Here is a 20,028-nt window from a genome sequence, read left to right as displayed (position 1 = left end):
GGCCTTCATCTTTCATGCCAGCATCAAGTTAGTACGTGTCACATAAATTTTTGAAAGACTCTTCCCCAGTTATCCACCCTTCTCAATAAAGTAAAATAACCTTTTCGAGTTATGTTATAAATGGCAGAAGAAGGCAGAGCTGTAAACATGGCAGCCCATATTAAAATCTAAGAAATGAACTGCTGATTCTGAGCAAAGCACATAAATAATGCTAATCTAGGCTCAGTGAAGATGGCTGTTAGTTTTCATTTGGCAGGATGAGTGGAATTTATTGTTCCCCTTTAGCTTGTCAGACTATCTCCAACTGGATATTTTTGGAAAGCACCAGCAGTAAGTATTTATTGGTGTTTGTCTGTTCTTTTAGTGGTGTTGGTTGCATTTTGAGTCTCGATTGGACCAGAGAAAACATTTTCCTCCAAGGTCTCTCAGACATAACCTAGTATATTTTACTGAGGCCAATAGGTGTTCTCTCTACATCAGTAAGGGAAGTGGCAGTCAATCATATGATGAGGTTTTTACGTTCTCCAGCTTTTTCCATGCCTCTTGTTCCTTCCCAGTTATTTCCTGTCTCATGTCAAGGCAGCTCATGGTGGGTCTTAGTCACCATCTTGTTTTTCTCTTAGTGTTACTTTCTCCAAGTTCCAGCACCATGGAGAGAGAGAAGAATGAAACATGCTCGGTGCAGCAAAATTCTTCCTTTCATCATGGAATCCTTTGGTTTCTTCTGCAGTCATTTATTACATCCACTATCAGGATCAAAGAAGCAGCATATATAGCTATACTGAGTAGTCATTTCTGGCAGACTTATCCCAAATGCAAATCATGAGGCAAACATCCTTCCAGGTACCTTAAAAAACAGCATTAATCTGTCTGTCAATCCGTAGTATTTCTGAGGCATGGAGAATTTTGGTATCTAAGCACCAAGAATTAGTGACACGAATTCTTTGTTCATAAAGTATGACAGCCCTGGGCCACACATGTCCATTGTCTGGGTTAGTCAGGTTTAAATTGTTCACGTGACTTTATGGGTTGGTACACCACATAATCTCCCATCCTGAAACTGATCCACAGCTGGTCAGGGAGTGGGCTCCGTGCATGTTTGCTTCCTCTGCCACCCCAAGAAACGTAGATGCAAACTCACTGTAAAAGATTCTATTTCTTTTTCTCTTCAGAATCTCTGTCAACGGAAAGGGCAAATTTGCTCTGAGTCAGTACAGAAACCCCAAATCCCTCTAGAAGTGTTTCCTTTTAGAATATGAATTATTTATTAATTCAAAAGTCCCGAAGAAAAGAGATCCTCAAGTAATGACAGCCTGAGTTACCCTTGGATTCAACTATGCTTCTAATGCATCCACTAGACAGGAAAGAGAGGGCTGTACAGTTAGAAAAAATGTTGAGTTTGAGGCAAGTCAATTTCAACACGTCATAGCAGCCAGTGAATGGATGTCTGAAATCCAAAGGAATTTGGAGGGTTCTGTCTAAAACAGTAGCGCTCAAACTTTTTTTTTTTACTGGTGACCCCTTTCACATAGCAAGCCTCTGAGTGTGATCCCCCCCCCCCTTATAAATTAAAAACACTTTTTTTATATATTTAACACCATTATAAATGCTGGAGGCAAAGCTGGGTTTGGGATAGATGTTGACAGCTCGCGACCTGCCATGTAATCACCTCGTGACCCCCTGAGGGGTCTCGACCCCCAGTTTGAGAACCCCTGGTTTAATATGCCTTTGCCATCAATAATCTCAGTAACACAGCTCACTGTTGACTGAATCAGGTCCTCTTGGAATCAGGGCCTCTAATGCAAGAAACTCTGTTATGAATCTCAAAGCCCCTAGATCTGTCCAATGGGATCACTTTGTTAGAGCTGAGAATGATCGTATTCCTTTTCAGAGACTCTAGGCTTTTCAGGAAATTGCTACAAACAAGCTGGCTCTTTCTGTGCAAAGCAAAAGACATGTGGAGGTCTCTGAATTCCCTCCTGCAGAAAAAGTGGCCATTTCTCACATTCTTCTCTTAAAGAATGAGAGGGGTAGCTGTGTTAGTCTGTATCCACAAAAATAATGAGGAGTCTGATGGCACCTTAAAGACTAACAGAGCCCAAATGAATCTGTTAGTCTTTAAGGTGCCCCCAGGCTCCTCGTTGTTCTCCTAAAGAATGGTATCCCAAGAACGAGACTCCTGCTGTTTTGTGATTCCCAAAAATTATTAGAGTGGGTTAGCAAGGCTCAATATTGTGCTTGAAATGGTAAAATCAGTGAAATCGCTAAAATTTGGGATGGAGACATTCTGCACTACCTTGAAGGCTACATGCCTGAGAGAACCACCTACCACCTATTGGTTTGAAGGCTTCTTGCCTCTACATACAATTTGCCCAGGATCACCATCCTTCCTGAGCAACTAAATTACAGAGAAAACAAGTTACTGTCTTTCTTTCTGTCTTTCTTTCTGTCTTTCCCTCCCCTGTAGCTTTGGAAAGCCACCTAAGAGGTCTTGTTTGCTGAAACACTCACAGAGGCTGCTTTCCATAGAAAGGTAGACATGATAGGCATATCACTTTAGGATTTTTTGACAGCTATAATAGGAGGACCAAGATGAAGGAGAGGGGTGCAAAACTCTCTTCTTGTGATTTAACTACCTTGTGTAAATATATTGACAAGTAGGGAGAAATGTGTTTGCTGTTTTTATTGTTAAGAAAAATAGTTTCCTTATGCACTTGATCTATCACCCTGCGTTTGATGAAAGGAGAGCTACCCATGAGATATGTGGAAGATTTTATATAGCATAATGATGGCATCATCTCCCTGGCTTCCTTCCTGACAGAAACCATTAGCTGCAGTGGATTAGCTGCTGGCTGAGTGGAAGTTGTTCTGACAAAGATGATCATGTACGGAGTGAGCTGCAATTTTATATTTGGAGAGAGGTCAGAAAATGAATGCATCATGGGATTTGCCATGAGGGAACAAATCATGGTTTGTCAAAAGCAGCTTTCCTCGTGTTGTCAGGGAAAACTTAAATGACAAGAAAACATGCAGTAAAGACATATACTTAATCTGTCTGAAGTGTTTACCATTCCGTGTACCTACCCAAACATATAACAACATATATATTATGCTCCTATCCTACAATCTCAAAAATTGAAAATATATAGGCAGAACTTTCAGGAGTCCAAACAGTTGTCTAGAAATAGAGATTGTGCTGGCACGATCTTCCTAAGCTTATTCAGTTTAAAAAACATGATTTCAGTCTTTTTAAGATAATTAGACTGAACTACTATTAATTCAGAAATTCATTCAGAAATATGGCCAAGTATAAGAAGAAGTGTAGGCACTACCTCACCATACTTTAAAAATCTTTGAGAATGGGGAATGGAAATGAGAATTTAGTCTTTGAGGGCTGGTGATTTCAGTTTTCTATGTATTCAGCAAAGATACTTTTTAGTGTAAAATTGAGTTAGTTTGAAAGAATTTTGGGGAAGAAAACTCCCTTTGTCAATTTATGTGACAAGGAAGTGAAACAAAACACTCAGCATGTACTACAAAGTTTTGTATTGCTTTGTAAAAATTATTGAGATAGAAATGAATCCGTTTTCTTTGTGTTTTAAGTGCAGGCAAATCAAGAAGCCCATCTGTGTTCCAAAGTAATTTTTTTTTTCCTGTTGGAAGAAGCAGCAATTAGCATCAGAGATATTTAATACCAGGCTACTATGTTAAAGGAACCCATTGGTTTGGATTTCTGAAGTTAATTCCTCCTCCTAGCTTCTGGGATTAGTAGTAAACTTTTGAAGTATCAAATATATATATATATATATATATATATATATATATATATATTTTTTACATTACAGTTTGTACTAAGAATGTCACTGTGGAGACTCAGAAGTCACATGTTGAAGACAAGAGCTATATTTACACATTTCCAATAGCACTTCAGGGTCTCATCCTCACTAGGCTGTACTACAATGTTTGCTGAAGCAGTTTTGAACTATGTTCTGCTGGTCATTGTGGGTGGGGCATAACCATGTTTAAACAATGTTTTTAAAAATGTGTTCTAAAGCTGGTTGAATTTAACTGTATTATCCTTTAGCAGAATTAAACTGACTTAAACCCGACTGAACATATACATTTTGTCCCTTAGGCCTGGTCTACACTGCGGGGGGAGGGAGACCTAAGATACGCAACTTCAGCTACGAGAATAGCGTAGCTGAAGTCTACATATCTTAGATCGAATTAAAATTACCTACTTCGTGTCCTTGCGGCACTGGATCAACAGCCACAGCTCCCCCGTCGAGTTTGCTTCTGCCTCTCACCAAGCTGGAGTTCAGCAGTCGACGGGAGAGTGATCGGGAATCGATTTATCGCGTCTGGACTACACGCGATAAATTGATCCCCAATAGATCGATCGCTGCCCGCCAATCTGGCGGGTAATGTAGACATACCCTTAGTGTAGACAGGCTTAATTTTAACTGAAAGCCTGATAACCTGTGTGTGCCTGAAAAACTGCAATATGTAAACAGAGTCCTTAAATGTCACCTAGATTTTTCTGTTTTACAGTAATGAATGTGTTGGATGGGATTTGCATCTCTGAACAATAAGTTAAATACTTTAAAATCTCCTTGAAATCAATTTCTGGTGATCACACATACAGATTGAAAACCATGGCTTCAAGATTTACATTCTGCAAATAAAATTTACGTTCCCTGAAAGGCAGAGAATGCTGTCATTTCATGCTTCCTGACCTTCATTGTCTATTTCCCTTTGGTACACACGAGCACACGTGTGCACACACACAGACATGCACGTTATAGAGGAATAGCTTTCTGCTCTGTCGACTTTGTTTTATAAAAGCCCTGTTTTCTTTATTGCCTTTATCTATTACATCTGTAAAATTTATTTAAGCAATGACAAATCTCTTTTTTGGGCCCAGAGTCTAAGAGAATAACTACTGTCAGGCTGTTGGAAAGAGATTTGTTGGATATGACTGTTCATTAAATTGCAAGGAGATGTGGGTGAGGCTAACTGTCTAGAGCTGCTGTGGGTAGGTGGGTTGTGGGCTGTACTTAGTGCATATACTTCAGCTGAGAGACAAATGCACCTCAACAGTCTCTTGTTGTTTTGTTAAACTAAAATAGGTTTTTATTTTGGAAAGATCAGCGAAAATGTTCTCATTCCTCTAACTTGTATGTTACTTGCTTTATGGGGCATCCACTAAAACACAGCACTCACATTGAATGCTTTATCTCTCAGCTGAAAATTGATAAGAGAAGCTTCCTTCTTGATGTGGGTTTGGTTTTTTTTAACACTCTTATTTCTCTTTAAAAACACATACATACAAAACAAAGAATGTAATACTTGTGAATAGTGATTGACAGTGCTGGAAACTGGAATCCACTATATAGCTTCAGAACAAATACAGTTCAGGCTACACCAGTGCAAGCCTCTTCACTCTGCCTCAACCACTCTAGGGATGAGAGAGAGAGCTGTTCAGTCTCTACTCCACCTAACTGCTGATTTCCAGTATCTTTTAAAAAATGTATATAAAAGTCAAGATGGAGTTTAGTCTTAAAGGACAAGAAACGTGATATGTCATGGGGCATTTAGTTGTTGTTTTGGGATAGAATAAAGGATAGAATAGGTATAAACATAAAAACTGTTTATATTTACAATAATTACATCAGTAATTTGAAAGGCCTGCCTTACTCCGATTTCTGTTATGCTTCTTTTAAAAAGGCTAGTACTTCATTGACTGCGGTCAGTTTCTTCGGATGTGTTTCTCTATTAATTGTTAAATTCTGTGTTTGGCACTGTCTGAAAACACATTTTTGGATGTATTATACAATATGAATTCTTTTCATTCTTCAGGGTGTAAATTTGGCAAGATGAAAGGGGGGAATCCTTAATTTGAAACAAGTTCACAATATTCTCTTGTTTTGTATGAGAAGCTCTGTTGAATGACAGCTGAAAGGGCAAGCTGCTGTATCGAGAGGAGGTAGCAGAAAGAAACTGCTGTTCTCTCAACCAGCACCTCTCCAGAAAGCTCACTGAGTAGTTTACTGGTTCCATTCACATTTTGAAGTCAATACCCTAACATACGTGGATAAAATGTCCTTCAATGGCTTTGTAGTGGTGTTCAGGTTTAAGAAAGTAAGTAAATATTCATGTACTGCTATAAAGTTCTATTTTAGAATTTAAAATGACATAATCCTTTCCTAAAGGCTGGAGATTATACAGCAGAATCATCTAACGCTACAGTTAAGATAAAAATGAGCCATTCTGTTTCTTCTATTTCTTCAGCATCCAGCAGAATTGATTCATAGAATTACTACATCTGATTTCTGTCCTTATGATCAAGAGTTCCATTCATGCCAGAACAACCCTTTTTTATTATTATTTTTGGAGTTCCAGCTCTAAATTTGATAAGAAGAAAAGAAAGTATATTTCCAATTTTTCATTTACAGATGAATCCTCCCCAGCATTAGAAATTAGAGTTTTGTAAAGGAAGACTGAAATCCTTACACAAAAGGGGTCATGTACAGGATTTAACTGTGGTGCATCATGACTACAGCCTGTTGGTAATAAAATTTTTACATACAGCTAGAGTGACAGACTGCTACTCAAAAATAATTAATATTAGTGCATAATGTGCTTAAACTACAAATTCAGTTATTCCATATAAGAGTTGAAAATGTTTAATCTGAAAAAGACATCTAGACCTTCATGAAGAATGTTAGAAGGAAATAACACCATCAAATCATTCCTAAACTGTTTTTCCCCACATCATTTTGAGGAAAGGATAGTATAAAACTTAAAATGCATTAGTCTTAACAGAAAAAATATCCTTTTGTCTGTTTAGCATAATGCGACATGCATTTGCTTTTTTAGTCATATTCTATTTTTAGTCTCTATAGGGTTTTTTTTCGGTGTGTTAAGTATATTCTGTGAAACATTCCATATTTTTACAGCAAGCCAATGTAGCTGATTGAAAGCTTATAGTCTTTATTTGTGTGCATGGTTAGTGTATGGAATGTGCTGTGTAATAAATGGAGACTTATCAGAAGAGATGTTGACTGTTTATATTACCTTCCCTTCATGAGAGGATGCATCTAAGAGATTATTTTTACTGACTATTATTAGCAATTAAGAATGTGTTACTTTCCGGGCCATTGTTCCACAGATCAGAGTCAATAAACTCTGAGCTGCTCATAATAGCCTTCTTTCTCATTGAAACCTTGGACTTGCCCTAACTTCATCAGAGCAGAGAAAAAAAGATAATAATGTGAACAATAGGAGCCGTGGAGTTTGACTTAGGCCTAATGTTAAGAGGCTGTAAAAACTGTCAAGGAGCTTGATTGATTGGCTCTCACGCTGCAGTCCCCTGTGCAAAGCAATAATGTTCCTGCTTCAACTGAGAGAACTTGATGTGCCACCTGGGGTCATAGCTTATCAGCCTGAGGGGCCAATGTTTCAGACGAGGCCAAAGTTCAGTCAATAATTTATACAGAAATTTGTGCATAGATTCTCAAGTAAGGCAAGTTTTATCTTGACTTTGTTTGTCTGACCAAGGTGAGAATTAAGTCATGGCTGAGAATTCAGCCTCTTCTTGCTCTTGCTGAAGCCAGGCAAGTTTTCATTAATGCTGAAACATGCTTGTATCATAGTGTCAGTGACATTTTCACAGGAGAGAGAACGAGAGAAATGTGGGATCATCTGGGCAAAGCTTCCCAGCTAACATGGTCTGTGGACTTTTTCAGCTGATTATATTAGGGCTACTAACAAACAAACTATAAGATTCTGCTGAAATTTTGGATAAGATTGTCCTGTGCTCAGAGTCTAACACAATTTTGTTTCTAAATCTATGAAAGTCAAAGGTGGATCAGCTTTACAAGCAGAGTGAAACTGTAGTAGCTATATGGATCACAGCAGGTCAAGGAAAACTAGCCTGTCTCTTACTAATAAATGGAGAAATTGGGATACTCTGCACAAAGGGGAGTGTTAGGAAAACTGTCCATCCAGTCACAGTCAAAAGAAGAGATACCTACCTCAAGTGTACTTATCACTAAGGGGAAATTGGTTTTCTGGTAGCTTCCCACTGCATTCCATCAATATTGGTGAACAGCTGGGTTAAGCCAACTGGTTAATCAGAGAGTACCAGTTTCACCCACTTGTGGGGTAATTTAAAGAAAAAAGTTGAACTGGACTATGACACCTAGTCAATAACTAGCTAACTTTTGTTCTGCCCCAACAAAATACCTACTTTGCTTCAGTAAATGCTAACAAAGCCCTTTTTGCCTTTCCTCTGCTCAAGGAGAACACTATTAGGCCATGGCTACACTTGCAAATTTGCAGCGCTGCAGCAGGGTGTGAAAACACACCCTCTCCAGTGCTGCAAATTGCGGCGCTGCAAAGCGCCAGTGTGGTCAAAGCTCCAGCGCTGGGAGCGCGGCTCCCAGCGCTGTACGTTATTCCCCACAGGGAGGTGGAGTACGGACAGCGCTGGGAGAGCTCTCTCCCAGCGCTGGCGCTTTGACTACACTTAGCGCTTCAAAGCTCTGCCGCGGCAGCGCTTTGAAGTGCAAGTGTAGCCATAGCCTGCGTCACACTTCATTAGGCTTGTTTACAGAAAAGAGCTGGTCTCTAAGCATGTTATTGAAATACTTGTAACTGTGTTGGGCTTCTTTCCCTCTACTAAAAGATAAGAATTTTGGAATGTGGACAGTAGGGGAAGGTGGCAAGAAAACCACTATTAGTTTCTAGAAAAACTGGTTTGTCAGAGGGGAACTGTAAAGATTATTTAGCATTTAACCATCTTTATTTTTTCCTAGAGCCCTTCTTGAGAGCTTGGTTACTGGATTCATGGTAGTCCGTAATATTTATTTTGTGTGGGTGTGTTTTTTTTAGTTGTTCGTTTGCTTGTTTGTTTGGGATTTTTTTTTGGTAGTCTAGAATGTGGAAAAATAGATTTCAGGCAAAGCTTTTGTGTGGTGTTCAACTGCTGGCTGTTCCATCATGAGGCTTGCAATAACTGCTTCAAATTCCAAACCGAGCTGGTGGTTGTAAGGAATTTTACATAAGGGATGTCCTCAAATTCGCAAGCCTCCCATTCCCCCTTTTTCTAGATAGTCCAGGAGATGGAACAGGTCAAGCTTAGTAGGTTCTTGGTGAGAGATGTTTTGTCTTGTACTAAGCTGAATTAATAAATCTGAAGGGGGTGGGGGTGTGGCGTTGAGGGAGTAAAACAGCAAACTGGAAGATGAGTAACCTTAATAATTTCCAGTTACAATGAAGGCTAACACTGTGCATCATTGTAACACTGGAACCATTGTAACTGGAAATTATTAAGGTTACTCTAGTGTACATTTTATTGTTGACTGTTCTTAGCTAGAGTTCATCATTTCCTAGCTTTGGTTATTTTACTGTGACATTTCATTATGTGATGTTACTGCCCGAAGAGCGTGAAAGATTTCACCCACACAGACATGTAAGATGTGGGCCAAAGCCTCATGACAAATAAAAATGGGGAACTGGTCTTTTATTAACGGTAATAGGAGCTCCTTAGAGATTCATGTATAAGAAATCCCATACAAACTCTATCCCGTTTGTCTTGAGAGCATCTGGCTCAGGTGTTTTCCCCATTACTTACCCTTTCCCCAGACTGAGGACAATGAAGCCTTTAAACGATATGTGAAACTTAATGCAGACACACAGGCTGGTAGAATGCAGTTCAGTGGCTTTCAGTATTTTCAGCTGCTGTTTTAAATTCCAGTGAGTGAAATAATAGAGAAGTGATCACGTCTAGTAACTGCTGTTGGCCTTTGTAAAGAATGGCTTGTTAGGAGGCTTTATGATTTAGTGAAGCCACAGCTGGCTGCAAACAGAGCTATAGGAATGTGTTCTCTCTTGGGCCTGGTATCTAGAGATGAAAAGGCTCCAAAGCTGGCACAAAAGCAAATAAACGTTTTGACTTTAAATAAAGCATCATAATTTATATCAGGCTCTGCTTTTTGGTCCCAACGAGATACATGGATCAGCAGCAGCTTTTTGAGGTTGAGCTGAACTGTCAGCCTGTTCCCACTGCATTTTGGTTTCTGCAGATTTGGTTTTTGTGGGGGGTTTGTTTGTTTGTATCCTTACTCTTCTCTTCCCCCAAACTCCACTTCCTTCACTCCTGTCCCCTGCTGGCTTATGTTTCATTAATTGTTCCACACTTTTGACAAATAATTGTGCCAATGTTCACACCTGGCAACCCTTTATCACCATAGCTAGCAATAGGGGACTAATCACTGAAGACACTTGAAGGTTTATTGTTGTTTGGTGTTTTTTTGCATTTACACTCCCAGTGCGTTTTTCCTACAGAGGCATAACTTAGAGCCAGAAAATAAAGTTCTGTTGATGTGTGTTAATGCTGGCTAGCTATTTGTTTATTTATTTATTACTATGAGCTCTTCTGGCTTTTTTTTTTTTAAATAATGAGCTTCCCTATTTCTTCAGCTGTTTCTCAACAGTTTACTGCTGAAAACAGCGCTTTTGTGATCTGACATCTGAGAGAGAATAGGAAGGAGGCAGATAATTGTTAAAGGACTCCTAAGCGCCTGACAGTGTGTGTCTTACATTATTTTCATTTAAACACTATTGCTTTTTTTCCTCTAATCTTGTTTTGCTTTTCTGTTTACTTGGTTTTTAAGGTGAAAGAGTTTGAGGGAGGAGTAACTAGCTGAAGAGCTCCTGTAATTAATATAGACTGCAGGAAGTGAGTGTGACAGAGGAGTTGAAAGGCCTTGCATTCTGTTGCTTATCTCAAGTGACATGTGGTGCTGGGAGTATAAGCAAAGACAGTGGATTTTTTTTCTTTCCTCTGTAGTATAATGCAAAAGACTGGCCATGTGTTCCACAAAGCAATAACATAGTGTGGAAAGCCGTTGACCAAAATCTCTCTCCTTGAGAAACGAGTGATACATTTGGGAGATTACAAAAGAGGGTTTCCTTTTCTATATCAAAATTGTTACCATATGACTTTTTTTTTAATGTTAGAGAATATGAAGAACAAATTGTGATTATTGCAGTTAAAGAACAAAAAGTGCTGCTGGAGAAAAAATAATTAACTTTTTTTCTGAAACAGATTTGATCTTGTTCAGAATATGCAGATATTAAAAGATTTTTCAACTAACTATATTTCAGTTGGCACCGAAACCTTAGGTCTGCAGCTTGGTTTTCAAACTTTAGAAGAACAGTGAAGTGGGTCAGTTGCTCTGACCAAGGAAAAGATAGAGATTAAAAACAATAAATCTCAAGTTGCACTCTGGAGGTCAGCTAAAAGTACAACGCGGTCCTTGGGAGCCAAAAATCGCTACTGCGTTATAAGTGAAATACTGTTATATCGGGGTAGTGGTGGCTGGGCTGCAGCGGTGATTTAAAGAGCTCCGGGCTCTGGTTGCTGCGGGGAGCCCGGGCCCTTTAAATCACCAGCCCAGCCCAGCCCCACTGCCGCAGCCCTGGGGTAGCGGCAGCAGGGCTCCAGCAGTGACTTAAAGGGCCCGGGGCTCCCCGCAGCAGCCAGAGCCCCGGACCCTTTAAAGCGCTGCCGGAGCCCCACTGCTACTGCGCTATATGCAAACTGTCTATTGGTATATTGGTGGCTGTGGCTTCATAATTTTGGAAACCATTCTTCCAAGTGGCTCATATTTTCGTGTAGTTATTCAGTTTGCATTAAGTCTACCAGTTATTTGGGGCCAATCTGCACTGCCTGTTGCGGGTAACTCTCACTCTTCATTAAGTCTTTTGCTGCCTAAGAAAAGAGTGCAGGATTTTGCCCTCAATTAATTAGGAACTTCTGCATTATCAGTTATCTCCTCACATGTAGATGGTGGAAATAGAATAATAGAGTTCACTTATACTTTAAGCAAGGCATATTTTTAAAATTATTTAACGGAAACCTACAGTGAAAATATAATACAGAAAAGTCAATAAGGTATAGTAGGGCTTGGCTTTTACACTGTAGTAGCTTCTAAAACTACACTAACATTAGCATTTAGGTGGTTGCTTTGTGCACACAGACATTACCATTTCATATCACCCTTAGCAACAAGCCTTTCTAACATGCTGTTGTATTTTATTCTAGAGCTGGGAAAGGATAATGTTACTAGGGAGGCAAGAAAAAGAAAAGCAGCAAGAGCTTCTTTTGGCGACCAGTCAACTGAATATTGACCAACTGTCTTCATGAGAAAGAAATAGATGGTGGTGAATAAGCTAGAGTCTAGTTTTCCAAGAAGCTCAATGATTTTCCCAAATCAATACAGCTCATCAGGCTTCAGAACAAAGGCTGCAGGGGATGTGACAGTGATGGAAGTGGCTGTGTGTTCTTTTGTGAATTAAAGCATGCGGGCCCATGGGGAAACGGGCTTTCTTCAGTTATGGTTTTCAATGCTTGTTCTGTGCGCTTTGGGAGAAACCTTTAGGTTTTTGTGAGTTTTTTTACATGGGATAAAAAGGTTGTCTTCTTGATGGCCAGAAACAATAGCTACAAGAAATAATCTTTGTTGTGTAAATGTTTCAACTAGCCAAATGAATAACAAATCATTTCAAGTCAAGATGCTTGTTGTTTTAAGTAACTTGTGGTGAGGACTTCATAGTTAAGGGAGAAATAAAGGCACAGTATTTGGATTAAACACCTGGCAAATGTAAACTGACATTATTCAAAACCTACTGGAAATCACATGAAAATGAATTGTCTGGTACCTTGTTGATGAGGCTATAAATTAACGTGGATAGAATAATGCTAACCTACCCTAGCCATCGACAGGGCAACACTATCTAAACCAGAAATGTTTAGTCCTTCTTCAGACATTTAATCTTTAAGATCACTGTGCTTTCATAAAGTAGTACATTAACACTAGAGTGATGTGTTTCAAAGGTTTATGACTGTAGCAGCAGCACACTAAGGCATAAAGTGTTTCATTACGGTTCTCTTTGTTAATGCTGCCCTATCTCCTCTGCTCCATTGCTGTACATTTGTTCAGATAAAGCCCAATGTTCAGGGTGACTAATCACAGATCTGTGTTCCAGATGGTTTGATTACAGGATGTGAGTAAAGTGACTCTTCAAACATTGAACCCAGCAGTAGGGCTCTCTGGGGGGGAAAATAAATAAATAAAAATCCCTCATCTTGCATTTTCTGTCACCTGATAATCGTTACAGTTCCAAACTTGTTGAACTTGGTTTCTGCAACATAAGTACCTGCTGTAGCTGGTGAGATTCTTAAGTGGTGTTACGTGTATTACATGATAAAACTAGTGAAAAATATAGAGTTTCTGGATCACTATAAGACAAATTCACTCTTCAGTGTAGATTTATAAGCATTTCCTGTGGCTTTTAGGCTATTGGAAAAAATACTTGGAAGTCATGGAACAGGAAAAAAAGTGTACAATTAGCTTTGAAAGTATAATATGAAAATGTTTAAGGGTTTTTGTTTTTGTTGTACATGGATGGATAGATGGAGGTTATATGATGGATGATGCTGTGGTATAAAATTTTTTATACCAGTCTGGGTTGACTGTTATGGAACACAGGAGTTATATTGGTCCTCCAAAATGAGTGACAATAAAATGTTCAGACCATATATGAGTCTTAGTCTCCTAAATTATGGCTTTTTCTTCTCCTTTCCTTCCCATACTTTTTGACACTTGAAATACTTTAGTTACTGTGGACAATTATGTCAAATAGGTATGAGCGGAACTTACTTGATGGTCACAAGTGTAGAATAAAGCTAGTTTAATCCTTGGGCAACAATTTATTTCATGGCTGACAGTTTGTCATAATTTGGGCAATCTTAGGTGTATCTGTGTTATGTATATTCATCAGAGAGGGGCCAAATACCAATCTGAATTGGATTTGTGTACAAATTTACAAATTCACCAATAGTGAAGATATTCAGAATTGATTTTGTATGATTGTGTGTGCGTGTCAAGTGACAATGTGGTGATATGCCATTTGGAAGTCCAACAATTGGTCTCTCGACATTCAAGAGCTGCTAAATCAGAAAAGCTTTGGTATAAAAGTCACTCCAATTTGACTTTGTTTGGAACACAATGACAAAAAAAGAAGTGCAGTACTTACTGTCTGGGAGGTTTTTTTCTGCGGCTTCGAGTGAGCAAAAACTGTCTGAAAGTGGAAAAGTCTCCATAGTACACCAGCTTGCCAAGGGAATTAGGCTTGACTATCATTCAGATAGATATTTTAAGCAAGTAGAACTCCACTTAACCCATATTTAGGCATTTGATTGAAAAAAATGGTTCTCACCTTTGGAAAATCATCTGGAAGATATTCAAAAGATCTTTGTGTAAACCTCATGACTTCATTTTACTGGCCAAATTCTCTGCTGAAGTAAATGGAAACAGCACTAGTGGAATCAATGCTGCACCCATTCACACCAGCAGAGAATTTGGCCCTATAATCTAGCCCTTGAGTTATTTAGGAAGATAGGTTAGAGTTGATCTCATAAGTAAACTAGCATTTCTCTGGTGGTTGCTGTGATCTATATCCCCGGTGAGCATTTATTGCTCTCCTATTATAATTGATTTAGTGGCTACTTGTGCAGTGCTTTGAAAGTATGACATATTTTATAAAGTTGTGATTTTCAATAATTCGGGCCTAAAGTTAGGCTCCTAAATTGTTAACTCTGACTAAATAAATGACCTCATTTTCAAAGTTTTGAGCACTGTCATCAACAAATCTTGGCTTAAGTTTATTATGATTTATTAACAGAACTATGAAAGCAAATAATGTATTATCGTAACCTTACATATATTGTCTTGTCCAGGGGTCGGCAACCCTTCAGAAGTGGTGTGCCGAGTCATCGTTTATTCACTCTAATTTAAGGTTTTGCGTGCGAGTAATACATTTTAACGTTTTAGAAGGTCTCTTTCTATAAGTCTATAATATATAATTAAACTATTGTTGTATGTAAAGTAAATAAGGTTTTAAAAATGTTTCAGAAGCTTCATTTAAAATTAAATTAAAATGCAGAGCCCCCCCTTGGACCAGTGGCCAGGCCCCGGGCAGTGTGAGTGCCACTAAAAATCAGCTCGTGTGCTGCCTTCGGCACGCGTGCCATAGGTTGCCTACCCCTGGTCTAGTCCTTTCCGCTGCAGGGCTGTTGGGGTGACTGCATGGGTTTCTGAAGCTACTCAGAGTATTAGGCTTGAGGTGGCCCCATTCCTAATCTACAGTCTGGGGGAGAAGAATTACTCCCTCCTTCCTGCCACCATTACCTTGGCGATCCCCAATGCTCAGTTGAGATCCTTGTGTGGAACAGTGGAGACAGTATTTATGCTTTCTCTCTTTTACTAATGTCACAACCGGTCTCCTAAGTTGTATACAGTGTAGTTAACACTAAGAGAATTTAGTGTTATATGTATTGTAATGCTTAGCATATATAGCACTGCTATGATATTTACTTTGACTGATTTTTGTTTTTAAATCACTGCTGAAATAATATAGACTTTTCCCCCACCAAAATTGTGTTACATACCTTATTATCTAGATTTATATTCAGTAGCCAATGAATTTCAGGCCTGCTATTTGGTATCCAACGAGTGAAAAGAAGGAAGGAAAATAAAAGTGGGTTCACCACATCATGAAAACATACAAAATACTTCTTCCTTATACTTGCTGATGAAGTGACTGTATTTTACATTTTAACTTTTCACGTCATACTTTACAATGACAAAACTCCAGTACATGCTTACAGTTTCTACCCTTCATATGCACTAAATTGTGTAATATTATCCCAAAATATTGTTGGGAACACCTTGTTGTGTCCTTGGGGATATTTATGGATATTCTGTTTTCACAGCTGGTTTAGCTTTATTTTTGCCATAAGTATCACTTCCTATAATGTGGCTGTGAAGCTGAAGAGCAATGAAAAGCCCTCAGAATGATGCAACAAATTTGAAATAAGAATAAATGTCTCTCATATAGGATCTTGTGCCACTGCTAAGGGCCTGATCCAGAGCCCCCTGAAATCAATGAAAAGGTTTCCATAGACTTCATTGGTCTTTGGGAGAGCCCCTAACTATTCTTTGGCATCTCTTACACTTACATTAAGGCCTATTTGTAAGACCTTGTCTGAGCTATTGACTAACTGCTCAATGGATGTTGGCGCAAAAAAATATTGACCAGCTTAGGTAACATGATCCTGTCTCATTCTATTGGATTGTTTTTGAGAATCTAAAGGTGTAATACTTTCTTTCTTTCTTGGAGAACTGGTTATTTGTGTCCACTTTGCAATAAAAAAAGAAATCTACAGCAGCAGGAGTGTCAACGTCTGAAATATTGAAAAAGATTGTTCCTTACACTTGGCTATTTTGATTTCTGTGTGCTTGACACTGCTTGGTGTCCAGCATATTGCTTGTTACAGAAGTATCCTAATTGTGAATGCCTTTGTTACCTTGAAAATAGAATAATATATCCAAATTGTAAAGGGAATGTATGCTCCTATTTTGGGGTTATGTTGTTTGCTATTACATACATACCTTTATAAACTGTGCTCAAACCCTAATACTTAAACCAACATGGAATTAGTAGTCCACCTACACTAGGTTGGAAGGGGTATTTTTATTTAACCTAATCATATTTATTATTATTTTTGGTACGACTGCATCAAAAATGTGCTAGGCACTTTACAACTAAGTACTTTTAAAGGACAAGTTCCCTGAAGAGAGAATAATCTATTTATAATCTAAATATTTTGTGATAAAATTGCACTATAAATGTCTGAGTTTTTCTCCCTCCTTGAATAGAGCACTAATTTTCCCTTGATATTTTCGAGCAGTTTTGTCCTTCCCATGGAAGGAATAACAATGTGCAGATAGCATGGTACCCTTGGTTTCCTCAAAATATTTTCCTGTTGTGCCTCCTGTTGAAATAATGCTAAAGAAATGGGCTGAAGAGGGGTAGTATAATGAATAGAAAAAATAATCCCTCTTCTTTGAGTGATTGCACGTCCATTCCACTGAAGGTGTGCTCACCTGCCTTGTGCACATTTATCAGACATTTTCCCCTAAGCAGTACCTGATGGGGTAGTATGAGTGCCCAGGTATGAAGGGCCATGCTGCTCCTGACCCACCTCAGTTCCTACCTACTGCCAGTGATGATTGTTGGAGCACTGACCTTTGTGTCTATAAAGCTTTCCTCTTGTACTGTTTATAGTATGTAGTCTAGTGTAGTGTGTTTGTCTATATTTAGAGATAAGAATAAGTTTAGAGTAGTAATTTTCTAGAGTGGGGTTCCTGGTTGGATACTGGGCTCTGTACCAGACTAATACCTTATTCTCCTGGCTTCAAGGCCTGTCAGTCATGTAATAAATTTATGCCAGTGAGCGACCCACACCCCAGCTGCCTTGAGTGTCTGTGAGAGGCATACCGGTATGTAGGGTGACCAGACAGCAAGTGTGAAAAATCTGGACCGAGGGGGGGAATAGAAGCCTATATTTAAAAAAAGACCCAAAAATCGGGACTTTCCCTATAAAATCGGGACATCTGGTCACCCTAGGCACATGTGAGTGACAAATGTCACATTTTTAGGGGGTTCAAACCCCAATAAAAAAAGGACAGGGCTGCCAGACTCAAGTACTTGCTATTGAAGTCTGCACTTCACCTGATGCCAGAACCTTCCTGTTCAGAATGGATACTGAGAACATCTGAATCAGTAGGAGTGCTCCCCCTTTTCTGAGTCCACAGGCAGATCCTTGTGCCGGTACCTAAGAAAAGACATATACATCTCCCAAAGACTCTGTACCGCAGCCTTCAAACTCTACAGTGAAGGCACTAAGCGGAGGCAAGGATTCAGAGGTGCGCTCAAAGAAGAGTCACCCCCTGACACAGTCCATAAGCCAGGAGGGATTGCTGAATCTGGAGCACCATAATTGTCCATTGAGATCAATCCCGAAAGGACTGGCATATCTTTCAGAACTGCAGACTTAGGAGCCCTTTCCGGTGCCGTCTACACCTAAGACTTTTGTGGTAGCTAGAGAGTTGCGTAACCCGTCAATGCCAGCTTCCCCTGCTGTTCAGGAATCTCACCCGTTACTGGGATTGGAAGCCTATGCTTCTGCAGTCCCAGCTCCAGCCCCAGAGCACTGTTTGGTACCAGTGGCTTCTACAGTAGTAGCTCCTCTACGTAGGAGTCCATTTAGAGGGAAGCCAGCAATGATTTTGTTCGTATCCCCATCTCCAGCCTCAGAGCTGGTCTCCCCGGTACTGATGGGGTCAGCTCCACTGAGATCTGAGAAAGCGGACTCCTTATCAGACTCTAAGGTCAGGTCATATGAGTCTCGACCTGAGCATACCCAGCAGCCCCAGTAGGGTGCCTGCCCATTGTGGTACCAGCCTTGGCACTGTATGGGCCAATGGCTTGCACGTAGCTGGGTCCTGCCTCTGTATCAGTGGCTCTTTTGGTCCCCTTTGGGCTTCCATCCACATTCTAGAGTAGAGGTGGGCAAACTTTTTGACCTGAGGGCCACATCAGGGTTCTGAAACTGTATGGAGGGCTGGTGTAGTGTATTAAATTGCTGCCCGTAGGAATGTGCTTCTTACTTACGGCTGCCAGTCCTGGTGCTCTGAGTGGCATGGTAAGGGGGTGGGGAGCAGGGGTGGTTTGGATAAGGGGCAGGAGGTTTCGGGGGGGGGCAGTTGGGCAGTTGGATAGGCATGGGAGTCCCAGGGGGCCTGTCGGGAGCAGGGGTGTGGATAGGGGTTGGGGCAGTCAGGGGACAGGGAGCAGGGGGGTTGGATAGGGAATGGGGTCCTGGGAGGGCGGTTAGGAGTGGGGGGTCCCAGGAGGGGGCAGACAAGACAAGGAGCCAGGGTGGTTGGATGGTTCAGGGGTTCTGAGGGGGGCAGTCGGAGCGGGAAGTGGGAGGGGGCAGATAAGGGGCAGGGGCCAGGATTTTTGGGGAGGCATGGCCTTCCCTACCCAAGTGTAGTGTATTAAATTGATCCCCATAGGAATGTACTACTTACGGCTGCCAGTCCTGGTGCTCCGTAAGTAGCACATTCCTACGGGGAGCAATTTAATACACTACTTCCAGCAACTCTCGCAGCCCGGCTGCCCGGCACGAGCTCACAGCCCTGCTGCCCAGAGCACTGGTGGCACAGCAACCTGAGGCTGCAGGGGAAGGGGGATAGCAGGGGAGGGGCTAAGGGTAGCCTCCCCGGCCCAGGCGCTCCAGGGCCAGGCAAGATGGTTCCGTGGGCCGTAGTTTCCCCACCTCTGTTCTAGACCCTCTCTGCTCCCTTTCCACCCTTCAATATTGGCTAGACGCAGGGATCATCTGCAGCAAGGTCACCATCTTCCTTCCCCCGGGACTGGTGTCGGACAGTGGGAACCGTGTTCTCGGGATGCTCCTGTGGAGGAACTGAAGTAGGGACCTCTTCAACAACCCTTAACCTCTTCTTTTTCACGGCCTGATGAGGTGGTAGTGACTGAGTCTGCTTTTCCTCCTCCTAATGATTTCAGAGCTCATCAAGACTTGTTGAGGAAGTGGCTGCTGCTCTGTATTTCCACCCATATGAGGTGCAGCAAAGGTCATTCAGTCCCATGGACAGTTTAGCCTCTGCAGGACTGTTTAGGGTAGCCATCCCTATTAATGAGGCTAAGCTGGAACCTCTCAAGGTTTTATGGTGAACCCCCCCCCAAAAATTGGAAATATACCAATCTCCTAGAACTGGAAGGGATCTTGAAAGGTCATTGAGTCTAGCCCCCTGCCTTCACTAGCAGGACCAAGTACTGATTTTTGCCCCAGGTCTGTATGTGGCCCCCTCAAGGATTGAACTCACAACCCTAGGTTTAGCAGGCCAATGTTCAAACCACTGAGCTATCCCCCACCCCCATCTTCCCTGCCTCCCACTGCTAAAAGGATGGAAAAGGGATTTGAGCACTTCTATAACCAACGTCATCCAGGGTCCCTGGTAGTTGCTGCTGCTAACAGAAAGAGAGGTGGAGATATCAGGCCTCTACCCTGAAAAGAAAAGAAGCAAA

At 40.7% G+C, this 20,028-nt stretch overlaps 1 protein-coding gene across 5 annotated transcripts in view; it reads left to right on the top strand.

Moving 5' to 3' along the window:
- The window catches only part of ZNF608 (zinc finger protein 608), a 106,974-nt gene that overhangs the window by 67,303 nt on the left and 19,643 nt on the right, over positions 1-20,028 (top strand). The window lies entirely within an intron of this gene.

This window comes from Mauremys mutica, chromosome 6, assembly GCF_020497125.1.
Source record: "Mauremys mutica isolate MM-2020 ecotype Southern chromosome 6, ASM2049712v1, whole genome shotgun sequence".
NCBI lineage: Eukaryota > Metazoa > Chordata > Testudines > Geoemydidae > Mauremys > Mauremys mutica.
This window is presented reverse-complemented; position numbering and strand designations above follow the sequence as displayed.